Raw genomic sequence first — 22,721 nt, forward strand, 5'->3', positions numbered from 1 at the left:
TTCAACCATTGTTTCGCGGTGCCGATTAGAGAAAAAGGAAGTAAGACCCATCGAATTTGGTCTTGAGTCACACCGGTTTGAGAAATCGCATCACAATAGTCACAAAAGGTTTCCATATGAGAATGAGGACCTTCACTAGGCATCCCCCCAAATTGGCTCCTTTCGACTAATTGGATAAAGGCGGATTTGGCAATAAAATTTCCGGTCAAATGTTGTGGTGTAGGAGTACCATTGGGTAGGTTCTCCTCGGTGGGTTCGGAATGTGATGAAAATTTTGGCATTGTAGGTTGATTTTGTGGGGTATTTTGTGTTGGGTTCTCCTCACCTTCTCTTGCAAAAGGGTTGATGAACTCAATAGTTGGTTGAATATCCACTACCTCACTAATACCTCTCAAATTCCTCCTAGCGAATCTCCTATTGTTTGTCAAGGTTCTTTCAATTTCACGGTCAAAAGGTAACAAATCACCTTGTGACCTTCTAGACATGCAAAATATCAAACAACTCGAAAATAATTAGAACAAACCTTGAGGAGTTTTACTTCCCCAAGGTAAAGAAAGACACAACTAATAACAATGTAAGAAAATCTAAATCAAGTTAACACTGTCCCCGGCAACGGCGCCATTTTTGGTCGGTCCGTTTCTTTTTCTCAATTTAATAGATGTTGTCGTTGGGTCACGTTCGAATCAAAACACAATTTATAGCTTCACAAACAACTCTACAATTAGTAAAGAGGCAAGTAAAGGTCGGATCCCAAGGGACAGGAATTGAGATGAGATTTCTATTGAAACTAGTGGTGTCTTAGGGGTGTCACAATTTGGGTTGATGTAGAAGGTCACTAACTAAATAGCAATGAAAGTAAATAAGCAAGATGAATTAAAAGGGTTGTAAACAATTGATAAAAAGCACTAGGGTGTCATAGGGTCATAGGGGAATCATGGGAATTTATCATACAAACATGTTCTCAAATTATAAGCAAGCAATTATTGTTGTGATGGATTGAGTTGGGTTATATCTTACAATCCTAGGAAAGTTTGGGTCCCGGAGCCGAATCGATTAGATTGTACAACACCTACAAGTCGACTTAGTCTTCCCTACTCAACAACATGCATGGTCTAATGAGACTCGAGTTGGTTTATGTCTTACAAGTCTCATTGAAAAGATAAGTGATGGGTAAAAAATGCAAGGATTCATAGGCTCACATTTCATCAAACATAACATGTGCATGAGTTTAGATCAAAACAAGCAAGTAAATAAACCATGAAAGCATATTAATTTAAGCATGAATCATTCCCCATATTCGTTTCCCCTAATTACCCATTAACCCTAGCTAGGTCACTACTCACTCATTATCATGTTGATCATGCTAGCAAGGTTGTCAATCATATCAACAAAAGGAAACATGATGAATAAATGAAAGTAATTAACAATAATTAAAAAGGGATTAAGAGAATTATACCTACTAATGATTCCAATAACAAAGAAAAGAATAAAAGAAGTACTTGATGCCTTATTGAGAGGTTGTCAATCTCCCAATAATAACCCAAATAATCTTCAATTACCCAAAATAAAGGATGAACAAAAGAGAGATTAAGGAAATAAAACTTTTATTAGAACTTGATTAATTGTTGATTACAATACTAAAGAGAGATTTGATTGATATTAACTACTCTAAATATTGATAAGAAGAACATATTCTTCTAATTAGATTAATGGGGTATTTATAGTGGAAATTAGGTGGATGCATTAGGGTTAACTAAGGGCTAAACTAGTAATTACACTTTTTAGATTGAGCAGGGAGAAGCCGGTATTTTTCGAAGGAAGGGATTCTTTCTTTATAGCTTGGAGAAGACGAAATTTCGCTGTAATGGAATCCGTGCGTATTGGAGTCGGGACGGGCGGATTCAAGCAGGGGAAGACGGGCGTCTTCAGGGGAATCCGGGCGGATTATGTAGGCTGCTAATCCGGGCGTATTTGAGGGAAGACGCACAGATTGTGCTTGTGGAGGACGGGCGGATTCAGGACAATCCGCTCGGATTGTAGCTCAGCACTATTTCTTCTTCTTTTCTTCCCTTTTCTTCATAAAATCCTTGGGGAATTCCTCGGGCATGCAAGGATCCTTTCTCAACATTGGTCATCTACTATCATATGTACAAAGGCCTTCTAATCTTGTCTCTCCTTGATGCTTGGTCATTGAATTCAATCAATTTAGTCTTGTTTTGCCATGAAAATGCAAGATTTGCACTCCTTTCCTACCAAGGGATCAAAATCTCAAATAATATACAAAACAAAGAACCAAAGACAATAAATGACCCAAATATGCACTAAAAAGCATGGGAACAAGGCTAATTCGGGGGCTAAATATGCGCTAATTATGGTCACATCAAGTTTCGTTTTCTCAATTTAATAGATGTTGTCGTTGGGTCACGTCCCAATCAAAACACAATTTATATCTTCACAAACAACTCTACAATTAGTAAAGAGGCAAGTAAAGGTCGGATCCCAAGGGACGGGAATTGAGATGAGATTTCTATTAAAACTAGTGGTGTCTTAGGGGTGTCACAATTTGGGTTGATGTAGAAGGTCACTAACTAAATAGCAATGAAAGTAAATAAGCAAGATGAATTAAAAGGGTTGTAAACAATTGATAAAAAGCACTAGGGTGTCATGGGGTCATAGGGGAATCATGGGAATTGATCATACAAACATGTTCTCAAATTATAAGCAAGCAATTATTGTTGTGATGGATTGAGTTGGGTTATATCTTACAATCCTAGGAAAGTTTGGGTCCCGGAGCCGAATCGATTAGATTGTACAACACCTACAAGTCGACTTAGTCTTCCCTACTCAACAACATGCATGGTCTAATGAGACTCGAGTTGGTTTATGTCTTACAAGTCTCACTGAAAAGATAGGTGATGGGTAAAAAATGCTAGGATTCATAGGCTCACATTTCATCAAACATAACATGTGCATGAGTTGAGATCAAAACAAGCAAGCAAATAAACCATGAAAGCATATTAATTTAAGCATGAATCATTCCCCATGTTGGTTTCCCCTAATTACCCATTAACCCTAGCTAGGTTACTACTCACTCATTATCATGTTGATCATGCTAGCAAGGTTGTCAATCATACCAACAAAAGGAAACATGATGAATAAATGAAAGTAATTAACAATAATTAAAAAGGGATTAAGAGAATTATACCTACTAATAATTCCAATAACAAAGCAAAGAATAAAAGAAGTACTTGATGCTTGATTGAGAGGTTGTCAATCTCCCAATAATAACCCAAATAATCTTCAATTACCCAAAATAAAGGATGAACAAAAGAGAGATTAAGGAAATAAAACTTGTATTAGAACTTGATTAATTGTTGATTACAATACTAAAGAGAGATTTGATTGATATTAACTACTCTAAATATTGATAAGAAGAACATACTCTTCTAATTAGACTAATGGGGTATTTATAGTGGAAATTAGGTGGATGCATTAGGGTTAACTAAGGGCTAAACTAGTAATTACACTTTTTAGATTGAGCAGGGAGAAGCCGGTATTTTTCGAAGAAAGGGATTCTTTCTTTATAGCTTGGAGAAGACGAAATTTCGCTGTAATGGAATCCGTGCGTATTGGAGTCGGGACGGGCGGATTCAAGCAGGGGAAGACGGGCGTCTTCAAGGGAATCCGGGCGGATTCTGTAGGCTGCTAATCCGGGCGTCTTTGAGGGAAGACGCACGGATTGTGCTTGTGGAGGACGGGCGGATTCAGGACAATCCGCTCGGATTGTAGCTCAGCACTATTTCTTCTTCTTTTCTTCCTTTTTCTTCATAAAATCCTTGGGGATTTCCCCGGGCATGCAAGGATCCTTTCTCAACATTGCTCATCTACTATCATATGTACAAAGGCCTTCTAATCTTGTCTCTCCTTGATGCTTGGTCATTGAATTCAATCAATTTAGTCTTGTTTTGCCATAAAAATGCAAGATTTGCACTCCTTTCCTACCAAGGGATCAAAATCTCAAAGAATATGCAAAACAAAGAACTAAAGACAATAAATGACCCAAATATGCATTAAAAAGCATGGGAACAAGGCTAATTCGGGGGCTAAATATGCGCTAATTATGGTCACATCAAGTTTCGTTTTCTCAATTTAATAGATGTTGTCGTTGGGTCACGTCCGATTCAAAACACAATTTATATCTTCACAAACAACTCTACAATTAGTAAAGAGGCAAGTAAAGGTCGGATCCCAAGGGACGGTAATTGAGATGAGATTTCTATTGAAACTAGTGGTGTCTTAGGGGTGTCACAATTTGGGTTGATGTAGAAGGTCACTAACTAAATAGCAATGAAAGTAAATAAGCAAGATGAATTAAAAGGGCTGTAAACAATTGATAAAAAGCACTAGGGTGTCATGGGGTCATAGGGGAATCATGGGAATTGATCATACAAACATGTTCTCAAATTATAAGCAAGCAATTATTGTTGTGATGGATTGAGTTGGGTTATATCTTACAATCCTAGGAAAGTTTGGGTCCCGGAGCCGAATCGATTAGATTGTACAACACCTACAAGTCGACTTAGTCTTCCCTACTCAACAACATGCATGGTCTAATGAGACTCGAGTTGGTTTATGTCTTACAAGTCTCATTGAAAAGATAGGTGATAGGTAAAAAATGCTAGGATTCATAGGCTCACATTTCATCAAACATAACATGTGCATGAGTTGAGATCAAAACAAGCAAGCAAATAAACCATGAAAGCATATTAATTTAAGCATGAATCATTCCCCATGTTGGTTTCCCCTAATTACCCATTAACCCTAGCTAGGTCACTACTCACTCATTATCATGTTGATCATGCTAGCAAGGTTGTCAATCATACCAACAAAAGGAAACATGATGAATAAATGAAAGTAATTAACAATAATTAAAAAAGGATTAAGAGAATTATACCTACTAATGATTCCAATAACAAAGCAAAGAATAAAATAAGTACTTGATGCTTGATTAAGAGGTTGTCAATCTCCCAATAATAACCCAAATAATCTTCAATTACCCAAAATAAAGGATGAATAAAAGAGAGATTAAGGAAATAAAACTTGTATTAGAACTTGATTAATTGTTGATTACAATACTAAAGAGAGATTTGATTGATATTAACTACTCTAAATAATGATAAGAAGAACCTACTCTTCTAATTAGACTAATGGGGTATTTATAGTGGAAATTAGGTGGATGCATTAGGGTTAACTAAGGGCTAAACTAGTAATTACACTTTTTAGATTGAGCAGGGAGAAGCCGGTATTTTTCGAAGGAAGGGCTTCTTTCTTTGTAGCTTGGAGAAGACGAAATTTCGCTGTACTGGAATCCGTGCGTAAGTGAGTCGGGACGGGCGGATTCAGGCAGGGGAAGACGGGCGTCTTCAGGGGAATCCGGGCGGATTCTGTGGGCTGCTAATCCGGGCATCTTTCGAGGAAGACGCACGGATTGTGTTTGTGGAGGACGGGCTGATTCAGGACAATCCGCTCGGATTGTAGCTTAGCACTATTTCTTCTTCTTTTCTTCCCTTTTCTTCATAAAATCCTTGGGGATTTCCTCGGGGATGCAAGGATCCTTTCTCAACATTGCTCATCTACTATCATATGTACAAAGGCCTTCTAATCTTGTCTCTCCTTGATGCTTGGTCATTGAATTCAATCAATTTAGTCTTGTTTTGCCATGAAAATGCAAGATTTGCACTCATTTCCTACCAAGGGATCAAAATCTCAAAGAATATGCAAAACAAAGAACTAAAGACAATAAATGACCCAAATATGTACTAAAAAGCATGGGAACAAGGCTAATTCGGGGGCTAAATATGCGCTAATTATGGTCACATCAGTAGTCTAAGTGAGCGACTATTTTTCTTATTCTCTTACATATTTATGTTCACCCTTTGCTTCATGAGAGAAGAGTGACCCGTGAGAGTCCATTATTAAAGGTCTTGCAAGGCCGACGGTTCAGCTTTATTATAACCATCCTATAACTCGTTTGCATTTGACTGCTCTGCTATAAGTGTTAGTCTGCTTGCATTAAATTGGTTTAAGTGGGCCTTTTTATGCACGTATTTCTATGCTATTATCGTAGTTTTATACTACGAAATGCCCCGAATATGCTACTTTGGTTTGTTTTGTTCTATTTGCAGGAATGGACCAGAAAGTAGTAGGATCAAGCCTTTTACCGTCCGTTTTGCATGCATTTGGAGAAAGAGTGAATTTGGAGCGGAAATATAGCTGTCTTGGGATGCGTGATACTATTTCGGGAGCTAAGAGACAATTCAAAAGCTGAAACTAACGAACAAGTAGCTGCTGGAGTCATATTTCACTCGATCGAGTGTTTACTAGTCGATCGAGTGGTGTTGGATGGAATAAGAAGTCGATTGAGTGCTTTCTTTACGCGATCGAACAGATTCATTTTAGGGTTTACTCGATCGAGTATAGTTTTTATTCGATCGAGTGGTCTGAGCTTTATTTAACTCGATTGAGTAGTTTAAAAGGGCTCGATCGAGTGGTTTATATTGGGCTCGGGCCTTTTTATCTTTAATCCGTCATTAGGTTAAATAAAAGTTCTATTTTCTTATAAATAGGAAGAGGGACGTCATTTTTAACTCTCCTCCTCTCTCTGACATCTTCCCTATCATATACACTACTTTACAGTACTTTTTCTCCTGTTACTTTCTTCTTCTCATTTTCCGGATCTTTTCCAATGTAACTTTCTTTCCCTTTTCTCCTTTATTTATATTTATGTTTATTTCTTTCTTTATTTCTGTTTTTCTCTTTATTATGTCTAGCTAATTTTCCCTGCTAGGAATAGGGGATTCGATGAATGAATGTTAATTTCTAATTAGTTTATAGATTGTCGTTGTTATGTCTATGTTGTTAATCACTACTTATAATTGTATCTTACTGATTGAATCGATGCAATAAGCCTTTTTAATTTTGGTAAGCCTTGACCTAGACCGGAAGGTTGGAAGGGGTGAGACCCGCAGTGAATGATAGAATGCTTTAGTGAGGGTGGAAGCTAAGCTAATAGTATTTTAGGGCGAATTGAGACCGGAAGGAGATATTCATTTCCCGTTAGACCGACACATCGACTAATCTGTGATCTTAACTACAATTAATTGACGTTCATTGATGAACTGACATCCTAGTTTTCTTTCCCTCTGCTTAATTTCTCTTATCTCTTTTTCTCTTGCCTTAATCTTGTTAGTTTAGTCAAAACAATTCAAAACTCCCACTGTGACCATAGACAGACCGAATTTTACAAGTAGATAGTGACCGCCTCCCTGTGGAGATCGACCCTTCTTACTGCTAGCTTCTGTTAGTGTAACTAGGTATTTTATTTTTGGTACCTGACGACGGTATCAACCGGATTGGGTGGAACGGAAAGTTTTCTTCCTGGATCTTTACATTTTAAAAGATGAAGAGGTGGTAAGTGAAAATGGGAATGTGAGTGAAAATGGGAGCAATGAACCGGTTGATGATCAGGCAATCAATGTAAGCGATGGTCATGATGATGAGATGATTGATGTTGAGAGTAGTGATGAAGAGGAAGAAAGTGTTGACTTGGGTACTTATCTTGGTGACAAGGATGGCAAGGATGTCGATGAGGGTATATGAAAAGTTCGGACCATGAGGAAGGATGCTAGAATATGGTGATAATGGTTCCTTTTACATCACACCAACGAGATACATTGTAAGTAATCCCTTCCTTTGGCTAACTTTCATCTATGGTTCCCTTTACATCACACCAAGGAGATACATTGTAAGTAATCCCTTCCTTTGGCTAACTTTCATCTATTATCTTTACTAACTTGCATTTTTAAATACTTGTTTCATGATAGTTTAAAGCATGTGAGAGTCATTTTGGACTCTCCTTAAATCTTATGTTTTTGAGTTCTAGCAACATTCAAAGGGCTCATACCTCGATCCCATTGAGGTGATGATATTCTTATTGCTCCTTTAAGGAAAATCCAAAATGACAATCCAATTGCATTCATGGCATGCATGGCCTTGTGGCCAAATTTTCTCTCATTAGCCTTAACCGGTTTGGGGAAGTTTAGTCACAAGGAACTTAAGTTAATTCAAACTAGCTCTCTTAACAATAGAAAGCATGCATCACTTAGTATAGTTTAGATTACATTCATATGTTAAATATGTGATATAGGACTTGCATTTAATTAGAGCATGCATACATGTATTCATCCATCCATGCATTGTACTTGCATCTATTTTCTTATCGCTTTGTCCATTAAGGACAATGTCCATGCTAGTGTGGGGATAGGAAAATATATTTCAAAAATTTATAAAAATTTGAAATTTTTTCAAAAACTTCAAAAACATGTTCTTTAGTTTGATAAAACAAAAAACCGCTAAAAATTTGAAAATTTCAAAACCCAAAAATATGTTCTTTACTTTTATGTCGTGTAGAATTGTATATACTTGTATGTTTGTTACTCTTTTCACATAGATACTACACCAAATTCAATACATCTTAAAGGGATATATGAAGACCGCATGGTATGATCGTTCTAATATCTTTCTTCCCTACTCTTTATGTTAATGACAATGTAGTGAGATTTTGATAATGCGGTTTGTATCTATGTGATGTTAGGAGTATGCATTAGATTAATTGTCATATAGTAGGTAGAAGCATATGCATTAGACTTGTATATATGTAGGTTACATTATGGCATGTAGTTGCATTTAGGAAAATTTTTGTGAAATGCCTAATTGGAAAACTTGACAAGTGTATATAGGCCCTTGTAGATACTTTTTCTCCTTAAAATTTTGTACACTAGAATAGATTCAAGTCACCCTTTTTAGTGTCTTACTAGTATCTTTTGACCCATGCACTAAGGCCTAGTCAAGAGTTCCTTGTGGTGTGATAACTCATTGGCTACCATTTATTCCAAGGTGACCTTTGAAGCCATGCAACAATTCTTCCAACTCATACCATCTACATTTTGTTAACCAAAGGGAATGGGCACATATAATCGGCAATTGAGTTCAAATGCCAAATGAAAGCCAAAACGTTTGCAAATTTTGTCAAGTATCTTTGTCTTAGGCTTAGGGGTGCAAATGGGACTTGTATGCTTTGCTAGAGTACCCTTGTGACACCCCGCGATAATGTGGAGAATATATATTATAAATTTATGCGGAAATTATGAAATTTTTAAAAACCTTTTATTACTAGTTAAAGTTTAACATGCGAGAGTCACTAATAAAATGAAACAAATGCAGGGATAAGCAAACTTAGGTTATTACAAACCAAGTCTAGCAAAAAGGGGAAAAAGGTATCCCACGAATAACAAGTCCAAAAGGCGAGTCTAAGGAAAACGATAGAGAGAAATCCAACGATCAAGGTACTCGCTAGCTCACACATGTCTTCACCCCATAAATGCACCAACTAGTACCTTTCATTCATGTAAACTTGAATGCCACAGTCAGTGGGGAGTAACTCAAGGTTCTCCCAGTTATAATATGTCAAAACACAAATAAGCAGGAGCATATTAGAACATAATAAATATAACTATTTGATGTAAGCACTGAGACATAAGAATAACATTCAAAACATGTGTAGTCAACCATGGATAAGGTGTATGATACATACATAAGAGACAATCCGACCAAACCATCATAAATGATAATACAACTATAAACACGCATGGTCATACGAATGGTATGATCTAATATAAGAAGGCTAGAGTGAATAATAATTAGACTTATATGACAGAATATAAGTATCCGGCTCAGAGGCTACCTTTAAAGCATGTCCAAGACACAACACACACGTATCTGGCTCATAGGCTACCTTTAAAGCATGTCCAAGACACAACACACCTTACTTTGAATAATAATGAACAAGGGAATATAAATGATAATCATAGTGAGTTAAGCATGATAAATTAAGAGTAAGTATGCATTCAAGATGGTAGAACAACTAGGTCACCCAATCTCATATTGACTTGACTAAAAGTGTAAGGCATATAGTTAGCATGGACTCACAATACAACAACCTAGACTTTAACCTCCTGGTAGGACGACGATAATAATACGGTCCTAGTCTAAACCTAGATCCAGACTCTCGGGAAGGACGTCACCCGATTCGACAAGCGATATACCAATCGCCTCCAAGACTCAAAACATGGCACACATAGCTGTAACCAAAGGTCGAGTAACCTCTAATCGAAAACATGGCACACAGAACCGTAACCAAAGGTCCGAAGAAAGGCGGAAGGATAACCCAATCCAGAAACATGGCACACATAATTGTAACCAAAGGCCCGAAAGGGTAAATAAGGAATGTCAAGTCATCACACTATGTAAAACGTCACACTCGAGTCACAAATAAGGGCAATGATAATTTGCATGGTCATAAGGTAAACAAGTCCTAAATTGAACACTTATGTAACACCCCCATACTCCAAGTGCCTTACCAGGACCACTCAGGTATAAGGATGCCACCATCTCTGTTACCCGAGGCATGATATTCATAAGACAATAACGAAACAACTTTAAAAGTAAATAAAGTTTAAAGTGATTACATAGCAATTCCAACTGATAAAAAGAAATACAAGATTCTTAGACGGTCTACTGCTAAAACTATCAAAGCTATAAAACATCGTCTGACACAGCGGAAGACTTCTAACTGCCCCGTGATGACTCATCCCAGCTATCCCATACGCGTCGTATCATACCTGCTCAATAACTGCTCACCACCCCCGAATGGATCACCACAGTTTTTAAAACATTTAAATGGGGTCAGTACTAATCACACAACTCAATATATCAACAATAAGATAAACAAACAGCTTAACCGTCACACACACACAACCACACCAATCCCAACAATCTCAATCACCGATCGTCCCCTGGACACCCCGCGATGGGGGACCGCACTGTACCCACCAAATCCCCGCTCCTCATAATGAGCGATAACCCTGTCCATTAATGTGCACATCCCCTTCCGTGGTGGGTTCCACGAATGGCGAAACTAGGGCGTGAAGCCACTCCCGCAAGTGACCCCACTCAGCCGAGGACACGCCTCGAGAACCAGAGACAAAAAATCACAATCAACAAACCGTCACAATACAATTACTATATTATTCAATCAACCACAACACATCAACAATCATCCCATTATGGAACTAATACTGAGTAGGAAATCCTACCTGGAAAGCACAACAGTCAGGCGGTATCAACAGCTGTATCAAAAAGCCTCTTCTACAAAACCTCCTCCTATCATACAGACACATAAACACTACCAAATCACCATCTACACAAAACCCCCAAATCCCCATATTAGGGTTTAAGCAACATAAAGGAAAAACAGTAAAAACGGTACATAGATCTTACCCTCGACGCAAGGATCTCAATGGTATAACAAACGATGAAAACCGACCTTCCAAACTCCGGGATTTGCTAACAATGCGATTAAAGGGATGAACGTACTTGCTTTCTCTCTTTGACATTAATTTAGGTTTTGAAAAGTGTTTTTGAATGATGACGGAAAAGATTATATACCTTAATCGCATAATTAACAAAACCGGAGAAATAACTCCCCGTAAACCGGCTACTCGATCGAGTAGCTAAGGTACTCGATCGAGTGCCCCCTTACTCGATCGAGTACCCAACAGGTCAGAAACTATTTTAAAATGAAACTCACCCTTACTCGACAGAGTAAGGCCTACTCGATAGAGTACCCAGAGACTCATAAATACGGAGTATTACAGTCTTCCCTCCTTAAAAAGAACTTCGTCCCTGAAGTTCAACCCATACTCAAAAACAAACATACTAACTCGATCAAGACACAACAACGTGACTAAGAACTCAAAACAAAACTCCAACTCAAACATGAACTCGTAACACCAACTCCACTAACTATTCTTACCTCCACAACATGGCTCACGATATCGTATAGACTCTAATATATCTCTCTCAACACTAACTCCATACACTACCAACTAGCTCCGTAATACATCATACAGAGCCAATCCAATATCAAAATACCCCTAATATCAAACGGGATGTTACATTCTACCACCCTTAAAAGGAACTTCGTCCTCGAAGTTTACTTACACTCATAAACATCATCATGCCACTATCAAAACTCTGGAACTCCTAAACATCACACTACTACAAGCACGGCCATGGCCTTTTAACAACATCAACCACAAAACAAATCCCTCCTTTACGCTATGCTAACACTCTACTTCCAATTATTTTACAACATGCACAACCATGAAACTCACTTTTATCGCATCCTACTCCTCTTAAGACAAACGTTACGTCCTCGTAACTCACTAATACTAAATCCTTAGTTAAATCATCTCATCATCCTCATCACCACCACATGTCAAAGATAACCGCCTATAACCTCATTTCTATAACCGTTCCTATTTCCAAGGCTTTCTTACTTAAACAGTTTTCATACTTCAATTCACTCTGCACTCCATCTAACTAATACCGCAAAACCCTTCGCATAACCAATACTCCAACACTTCCACATTACCGCAACATGACATACCTCTCTATATAGACTATATAAAACTTCTATCGCCAAAAGCATAACTCACGGTCCACACGTGTTACGTACACTCACACAAGATCCTCAAGTTCTTTTCTTTCATCACTGCAAAACTCATACATGACTTAACAAGACACTAAATCCAAACACCCTTCCCTCACCGGCCCAACGAAAGATTAAAACCACTGCACTTTCGGATCATTACCACACATGTTCTACGAATCACTTGCCATGACTATGTGCACCGATGTCTCATCTACAACAAGGTCAAATGTTCTGTACAACCTCTTACAACTGTGCCCTATCAACAGAAAATCACTATACCATCACAACAACAAAACATACACAACTTTCTCCCATATCATACTCTACCCTCACACCCAAGTTGAAACTGGTAAGAAACATCAACAAACAAAACAACAGTCCACATGTTCAACCAAAACTCACAAAGAACAACAGCAAAGAAAACAACAATCTATATATAGCTGGTATGCACTTTCGAAAACTCGTATCATAATCACCCCGCCTACTCCACCACAACCGGTGACGGCATCACAACACCGTCACCAACAACCGCACCGCAGTGCGAAAATAACCGCATCACAACACGATGTACCGTGCCCGGATCACCACCCGAGGCACCTCAACCGCACCGATAGAAATCACAACTTACTCAAACCCATAAACACTGACTCAGTATAACTTCTCAGACAAGAAAAACTTACTCAAATCCACTTTATTAAATCACAACGCAACATATTATATGGATAAACAGATAAGCACCTCATGAACATCATCTCTACCATTTCACGGAATACGCATGTGTTATTAATACACATAAAATTATAACTAGCCATGCCAAATCAATCAAATTATTACCTTTTTAGCCTAATTCCATCAGATTGTCGTACCCTACATATATCACAAACATTCATATAACATCTTTATAACTATCACACCATACCGCTTCTCGTGTGGTCAGAACCTCACACAAACATTTATACACATCATAGACCCATAATCACATCCAACTAGTCAATCCTGATCACGTAAGTTACCACTCGATAAACGTTACCTGTCGCCCGAGCTTAACTCATATGCCCCTCATAACATATTTTCCCATTCGCATAACCATCACCTCATGCCAAACCATTAATATTCAACCACTAGCGCTCGCCTCATATAACCACATCTTATACTCCCTTACAACCATACATATCAATCCGGCCTTTGTAAAATCAACCTCTCTAGGACTGCTGTCTTTCTTATCTATCATCACCCTTAACCACTAGTGACAACACCACAATACCACCACTGCTCGTATATCAAGCCTCTTACACTCATATCAAAACAACACTGTTTTTCTCCTATCTTTGGTTAACATCCCCAAATAAAGAACATCAAATCCATCAACAAAATTACCTCAACATTATTCCCAATACTATCTTAATTGTATCGTCATCTAACCTTCCACCAAAAATCTCATATCGTGTAAATACTCCACCAACTCTTACTCCCTTAATTCCTCAAAACTCATTATTAATCATGTTGTCCTGAAGCTCCCATATACCCATTAACTAACATTCTCATGATAATATCACACATTTCGATGATTCCTTACCTTTATATCACATAACTCCGGTGAAAATTTTCCTTAACTTACTTTTTACTTTTCTTTTCTCTTCACATTCAACAATACCATTTAATAGTTCAACTCCTTATTACTTCTATCTAATTCTTTAGTGCTCCGGTTACCTTCTCATTCCGCCAAAGCTCAAATCCCATTATTTCATGTCGATATCATCTCACTCTTTCTTACCATGGATCTTCTATTATTATGCTATCGCTCACACTTATCACTAACCTATCCATAAAATCAACGTTCACTGTTTAAACAACTTCATTTCATGCAGTTAAATGCCCAAATAAATCACACGTAGTTTCACCTCTTAATAAACCAAATCTCCCAAACTCACTCACTGTCTACAAATCCACCTCGCAACATGTCTCCATAAAGTTCACTATATACCACTCTTCTCAACCCCTTTAAAACGGACTTTCACTACATATATTCTTGGCCCACACGACTCCTAACCATCTCACTCCATAATTCTTTACCCATCTCAAGTTGCCACTATCCAAACCTTCCTTTCAATCTTTTCATTCGCACGTTCCTTAGACCCACATCATCCCTTACCCACTTTCACTTACTTTTACATCACTCAATTTCGCGAATAAATCACTCACCATGTCTCACCAAAACTTGCACCATGCCTCAATCAGCTCATCAATATTCTTTATCTTTTTCCACTTCTCAGCACAACCACATATAGCTCATCTCCTCCCACCAAACTCATACTCACCATAAGGTGCCACTCACCACCCCATAGATTGGGTAACTTACGTATCAAGACCAACTTACATGTAAAACAATGCATAAAGAAGTAAAATAACAACTTTGAATTAAACATAATATGCAACGAATGTCAAAAGATAAGCATATGACCCGAAACAGGGGTCACTAGATCGAGTACCGGCCACTCGATCGAGTAAGGGACTTACTCGATCGAGTAGGTGAAGATCAGAAGCACGTAAAACAAATCACCAGGGCTACTCGATCGAGTAACTAACGTACTCGATCAAGTTCCCCCTTACTCGATCGAGTACCAAGGCTACTCGATCGAGTACCAAGGCTACTCGATCGAGTACCCCAATTCTCAGCACTGTCCAGGTTTCGTAAAACAGTCATAACTCACTCATTACTTGGTCGTTTTGGGTGTGTGACCTATCGTTAGAATCGTCAAAGGACAAGCTATCACCTCCAATTGGAATCACATCAAAATAATTTATGCATCTCAAGTTATAACAGTTTAAAGACAACCTCTTTATAATCGAAAAACACAACTACTTGATTTTACTTCCAAACAACTTAAACAACAACCAAGCAAACAAAACCAGTCCAAAACTCATAAAACCAGTATTCATAATCATATGTTACTATTTTCAAAAGCCAAGCAACAACATTAATCATGCACATTGGTTATTTAACTTGTCAATCACGATTTACCACATGCTTTTATTTTATAACTTTACGTACACAATAACCTAATATACAACATAAAATCCCCTATTCACATGTTACAAACATTGCCATATTATTAAAATCCATTACCCACATAAACATGTTCCACACATGAATTTCATATTTTTATGCAATTACTTACTTAATCTCTTCCAACCAATTCATTCATTACAGCTACACACTTCTTACCACATATACACATGAACAATAGTGGACAAGTACATAAACTTATCATGCAACCTTATGCAAACCAAATATACGTATACGACACAACATTCCTATGCACATGTTATTATTATGCCACATTATGAATCATCCATCCTGCAACATCATCATTCATCACATATGAACAACTTCTTTTTTCTACCACATCATTCATCATTCTCATATACTTTTCCTACAATTCAAAACAACATTGTAAACCAACTATCATGCTTTCAATCAATAGCTTACGAATTCACATCATCACCATCTTTTCTACATATTCCCCATTCTCCACAAACATACATCCACCGATTCATGCCACACATCACCATATAGGTACACAATTCACAAGATAAACACATAGCGATCCCGACTCATATCCCATGGTGACCGGTTCAAAATTGTAGGGCGAGTTCGCGACTTTAGGACGTCTCCCAAGCCTTTGCATTAGCTCCTACAACCTTTACCCCGGGTTCATTTTAATTGACTCCCTATATTCATTAAATTCATTGGTTACAGGTTTCAGCAACCTGGCTCTGATACCATTTGTAACACCCCCATACTCCAAGTGCCTTACCAGGACCACTCAGGTATAAGGATGCCACCATCTCTGTTACCCGAGGCATGATATTCATAGGACAATAACGAAACAACTTTAAAAGTAAATAAAGTTTAAAGTGATTACATAGCAATTCCAACTGATAAAAAGAAATACAAGATTCTTAGACGGTCTACTGCTAAAACTATCAAAGCTATAAAACATCGTCGACACAAATGGAAGACTTCTAATCGCCCGTGATGACTCATCCCGCCTATCCCATACGCGTCATATCATACCGCTCAATAATCGCTCACCACCCCGAATGGATCACCACAGTTTTTAAAACATTTAAACGGGGTCAGTACTAATCACACAACTCAATATATCAACAATAAGATAAACAGACAGCTTAACCGTCACACACACACAACCACACCAATCCCAACAATCTCAATCACCGACTATCCACTGGACCAGCCCTGCCAGTGTGGGACCGCAGCCGTACCCACCAAATCCCCGCTCCTCATAATGAGCGATAACCCTGTCCATTAATGTGCACATCCCCTTCCGTGGCGGGTTCCACGAAGGGCAAAACTAGGGCGTGAAGCCACTCCCGCAAGTGATCCCACTTAGCCGAGGACACGCCTCGAGAACCAGAGACAAACAATCACAATCAACAAACCGTCACAATACAATTACTATATTATTCAATCAACCACAACACATCAACAATCATCCCATTATGGGACTAATACTGAGTAGGAAATCATACCTGGAAAGCACAACAGTCAGACGGTATCAACAGCTGTATCAAAAAGCCTCTTCTACAAAACCTCCTCCTATCATACAAACACATAAACACTACCAAATCACCATCTACACAAAACCCCCAAATCCCCATATTAGGGTTTAACCAACATAAAGGAAAAACAGTAAAAACGGTACATAGATCTTACCCTCGACGCAAGGATCTCAACGGTATAACAAACGATGAAAACCGACCTTCCAAACTCCGGGATTTGCTAACAATGCGATTAAAGGGATGAACGTACTTGCTTTCTCTCTTTTGACAAGAATTTAGGTTTTGAAAAGTGTTTAGAATGATGACGGAAAAGATTATATACCTTAATCGCATAATTAACAAAATCCGAGAAATAACTCCCCGTAAACCGGCTACTCGATCGAGTAGCTAAGGTACTCGATCGAGTGTCCCCTTACTCGATCGAGTATCCTAGTTACTCGATCGAGTACCCAACAGGTCAGAAACTATTTTAAAACGCAACTCACCCTTACTCGACAGAGTAAGGCCTACTCGATAGAGTACCCAAATACTCATAAATACGGAGTATTACAACTTACCAATCATGAGAAAGATGCATTATTAAATAAATGATTAATAGAAGTTACAAGTAAAGAAAAACCATCAGGGGACTCCTAGCCGGGTGGGGTACCGGCAGCTTGCCCACCGGCTCGGACAACACCTCATATATTAAAATTTAATTAAAAAGGTCAGGGACTTCCAAGCCTGTTGGGGTATCGGCTGCCTGCCCACCAGCTGGGAGTAACTCAACTTTTAAAACTTACAAAAACTGACAGTGATCTACAAGCCTGTTGGGGTACCGGCCGCCTGCCCACCGGCTGGAAGTACCTCAACGCTTAAAACTAACAAAAACTTACAGTGATCTCCCAGCCTGTTGGGGTACCGGCCGTCTTCCCACCTGTTGGGAGTACCTCAACACTTAAAACTTACAAAAATGTTCAGTGATCTCCCAGCATATTGGGGTACCGGCTGGGAGTACCTGTATACGTTTTTCACCAAAATCGACACCCCAAACAATTTGAAACCAACCAAAATCGTTCCACAACAATTGTTTACATATCCTAGCGTGCTTCTAACTCAGGAAAACATCGTATTTGAGACACAAATTCAACAATTATGGATTTGAGACAATAAAGCATGAAACTTTCATCCAAACATGTGAGAAATTCATGTGAGAACACTAGTCAACAAAATTCAAGCAAAACACAACCAAAATTCAGATTTTAACATTTGGAAGACTAAATTAATATCCAAATCATGCAAATTTGACACTTTGTCGAGTAACCCATCATTGTTACCAAATTAAGCCCTTAATCTCTAATGGAATCGTCTCACTTGCAAGAATCCAATTCCGGGTTAACTAATCTTTCTCCTAAACATAAGAAAACACAAATTAAGACTAAGAATCGAAATTAGAAAATGGGTACAGTGTAGTATAGGGCTCAGCAGCCGATATGGGGGAATAAAGTTGGTTCCATCTACCTAGAAATATGGAAGACGAGGGGAGGAAGAGATAGGCACGAAAATCATTGAAAACCGAAAAGAAACGAAGTTTTTATGGTCGTCTTATGGTTGAAGGTGAAGTTGTGTAAAAATGGAGGTTGAGATGCTTGGTGAGGAAGGAGTAAGCTGAAAAATAGAGGGAGAAAGGTGGTTTTAGGGTCTTGATATGGGTTTGGGTGAAGTGTAGAGAAAAGAAGAAAGGCCCATAAGTCGTCTTAGGCCCAAACTCTTAAGATGAGTCCATTTACCTTAAAAATACGTCTTAAAGCTAGCTATACACTTAAGACGGATATTATTATCATTATTATTCATATAAAACAATATTTTTTTTTTATAGAAATGGGTTTAAAAAATAAATAGAACAATAAAATAGCTAGTTGAATTATAAATGTTAAAACGTAAAATTCGTGGGTGCTACAACCCTTATTACACATGAGGTTGCTCTCAATGTCACTTTGGTAAGGATTTGCATATTGTTGGTCACCGCCGCATTCCTTTGCCAAAATACCCTATTACCAAAGTTTTCAATGTCAATCATCCAAAAATGGCAAGAAATGTTCATAATGACAAATTTTACAAAAATGGAAAAAAAAAGCCCAAAAAGCAAAATACAAATGTGAAACTCATACATCTTGAATCCCTTTACTTATTGATGGTCCTATCTTATTTTGCATGGTGGAGAGGGGACGACCCTTACTTTTGTCTAGGCAAGAGGGGGAATTCCGCGATCTTACAGAGTCTTCTAACACTATAAGGACCTTGCTCTTAACGAAAGCATTTAGTAATTGTGGATAACAGTAGCCTAGTTTGACACTACTAGGAGGTGATTTGTTTCTGTCCACTTGAGTTTAGTAGTTTGTAGAACTAGTATCTATGATGGAGTGTGTACCCTTGAATTGTCTCCCTTTTAGTTGATTTCCGCCGCTTAGATGAGGAAAGTGGCAATTCTTTTGTAGATGTATCCCTTGTCTTGTTTATGTGCTTAATGTAGGATGCATCGCCATCTTGGCAAGCCCCACCTTGCCTTACAAGAAGGCATTCTACCTCATGGATGTCTTGTTTTGCGTTGAAGGAGCGTAATGAGACCCGCTAATTGTCTCACGTCGGATATGTTAATAGGTTTAGTTTAAATAAAGGCCTTGGTTTTGATCACCTCTTTACTCGGGACAACTAAAAGTTCAGTTTGGGGATATTTGATGTGGTCATAAAGAGCTGACGTGACTCATATTTGAGCACATTTAGTCCCTGAATTAACCTCGTTCCTATGCTTTATAGTGTATAATTGGGTCATTTACTATCTTTAGTTTCCCATTTTGCATATTCTTTGAGGTTTTGTCCCCTTTGGTAGGAAAGGAGGGCTAACCTTGCATTTACATGGCGCAATGGAGCTAAATTGATCGCATCTAATGACCAAGCATCAAATAGAAGACATTACTTGAAGGCCTAAGTAGATAATAAAGTTAATTGGGCAATGACAAAAGGATTCTTGCATCCTCAACACAATTCTTGTGGATTGTTAAGGAGTAAAAAGAAGAGAAGTTGTATGTCCCAGGATCCGAGCGGATTGCCACCAATCCGGGCGTCTCCCAACACCACAATCCGGGCGTCCTGTGCCCAGAACGAGCGTCCCACAGCAGCTCAGGCTGAGCATCTAATCTGTGATCCGCTCGGATCGCAAGTCACAACGAACCGTGCAGCAACTCAAGACGTACGGGTCTAGCATATTGACGTGGGGCTAGCAAGACGGATATGCTCATTTCCTCCGAGAGGAGCATTTCCTAAACTTTTCTTAAGGGTCTTAATAGTCATTTAAGCCCTTAGTAACTCCAATTTATGTACCAAATCTTTAGTATAAATACCCCCATTGTACTACCTAGATTAGCATCATCTATTAATCATCTCTTAATCAATCTTTAATCCATCTTAATTAATTCTTAATACTCTCAAATTAGTTTTAATACAATTCATCAATATTAATCACATCTTAATTTCTTCTTAATTTCTCTATTGTGTCCTTCATTTATTTTGGGTAATTAGAAGATTATTTGGGTTTTATTGGGAGATTGACAACCTTCCATCAATCATCAAGTACTTCTATTATTCTTTGCATTATTATTTTGGAATCTCCATAGGTATAATTCTCTTAATCCTTGTTTTAATTATTGTTAATCTTTCTTACTTGTTCATCATGTTTTGCCTTGTTAATATGATTGACAATCTTGTTAGCATGTTAAACTTGATAATGAGTGAGTAGTTTCTTTAGCTAGGGTTAATGGGGAATTAGGGGAAACCAACATGGGGAATGATTCATGCTTAGTCTAATATGTTTTCAAAATTTATTTGCTTGCTTATTATGATTTCAACTTATGCACATGTTATGTTTGATGAAATGCGAGCCTATGAATCCTTTCATTTTTTTTATCCATCACCTATATTTTCAATGTGACTAGTAAGCTTATACACCAACTCGAGCCTCATTAAACCATGCAAATATTTAGATAGGAAGGATTAAGCGGACTTATAGGTGTTGTACAATCTAATCGATTCGGCTCCGGGACCCAAACCTTCCTAGGGATTGTAAGCTTATACACCAACTCGATCCTATCACAACAATAATTACTTGCTTATAATTTGAGAATATATTTGTATGATCAACTCCTATGAATCCCCTATGAACTAATGACACCCTAGTGCTTTTAATCAATTGTTTACATCTCCATTCTATTTACCTTGCATTTATTTTCATTGTTGATTAGTTTTAGGTGATCTCCTACCTTAACCCCAAATTGTGACACCCTAAGACACGACCACTTACAAAAGAAAATCCTACATCAATACCCGTCCCTTGGGATCTGACCTTTACTTACCTCTTTGCTAAGAGTAGTTTGTAGAGTTATAAATATTGTTTTGGTTGGTAGATTTTGACGACGAAGTTTATAGCAAGAGCCAAAAATGGCGCCGTTGCCGGGGACGGTGTTAACTTGATTTGATTTTCGTTAATTGTTTTTAGTTTTGTCTTTCTTTACCTTGGGGAAGTCAATCTCCTTAAGGTTGTTCTAATTGTTTTCGGGTTGTTTGATATTTTGTATGACTATAAGATCACAAGGTAATCCGTTACCTATTGATCTTGAAATTAAAAGGACCTTAACCAACAATAGAAGAGTAGCTAGAGGTACTTTGATAGGTATTGGAGAGATTGTGGACATTCAACCAAATAACATTGAGTTTACCAACCCTTTTGAAAGAGAAGGAGAGGACAACCCAATACAAAACACACCACAAAATCAACCCACGATGCCTAAATTTTCATCACATTCCGTACCAGCCAAGGAGAACCTACTAAATGGTACTCCTACACCACAACATTTGACCGGTAATTTCATTGCCAAATCCGCATTTATACAATTAGTTGAGAGAAGTCAATTTGGAGGGATGCCTAGTGAAGACCCTCAATCAAATATGGAGACTTTTTGTGACTATTGTGATGCGATTTCTCAAACCCGAGTTACTCAAGACCAAATCCGATGGGTATTATTTCCTTTTTCTTTGATTGGTGCCGCAAAACAATGGTTGAAAAGCCTAGACAAGACTACTCTTGGTATTGAATCATGGAAGAAGTTGGCACTTGCTTTCTACAAGAAATTATATCCTCCGGAGAAGACTAATATGTTGAGAGCCCAAATCACCGGGTTCAAACAAAGAGATGAGGAAACATTGTATGAGGCATGGGAGAGATGTAAGGACACTTGTCGTTCTTGTCCACATCATGGACTTAGCGAGTGGTTCCTTGTTCAACAATTTTGGAATGGTCTTTATGAAGATTCCCACAATATCCTCAACATGGGATCAAATGGAATGTTTAGCGAAGTTGATGACAATCAAACATGGGCCAAAATCGAAGAAATGGCGGTTCATAATTCACAATATAGTAGACCTCGAAAGGCTACTAGAGGAGGAAAGCATGAGGTAGATTCTATCACACAATTGGGTGCTCAACTAAGTG

At 38.1% G+C, this 22,721-nt stretch overlaps 1 non-coding gene across 1 annotated transcript; it reads right to left on the reverse strand.

Annotated features, from left to right (window-relative positions):
* Window positions 1-22,384: 22,384 nt before the first annotated feature.
* Window positions 22,385-22,491, reverse strand: LOC141603834 (small nucleolar RNA R71). Its single transcript, XR_012525682.1, has one exon. It is a non-coding gene; the product is annotated as a small nucleolar RNA R71 (small nucleolar RNA).
* Window positions 22,492-22,721: the final 230 nt, after the last annotated feature.

This window comes from Silene latifolia, chromosome 9 (assembly GCF_048544455.1).
Source record: "Silene latifolia isolate original U9 population chromosome 9, ASM4854445v1, whole genome shotgun sequence".
NCBI classification, from domain to species: domain Eukaryota; kingdom Viridiplantae; phylum Streptophyta; class Magnoliopsida; order Caryophyllales; family Caryophyllaceae; genus Silene; species Silene latifolia.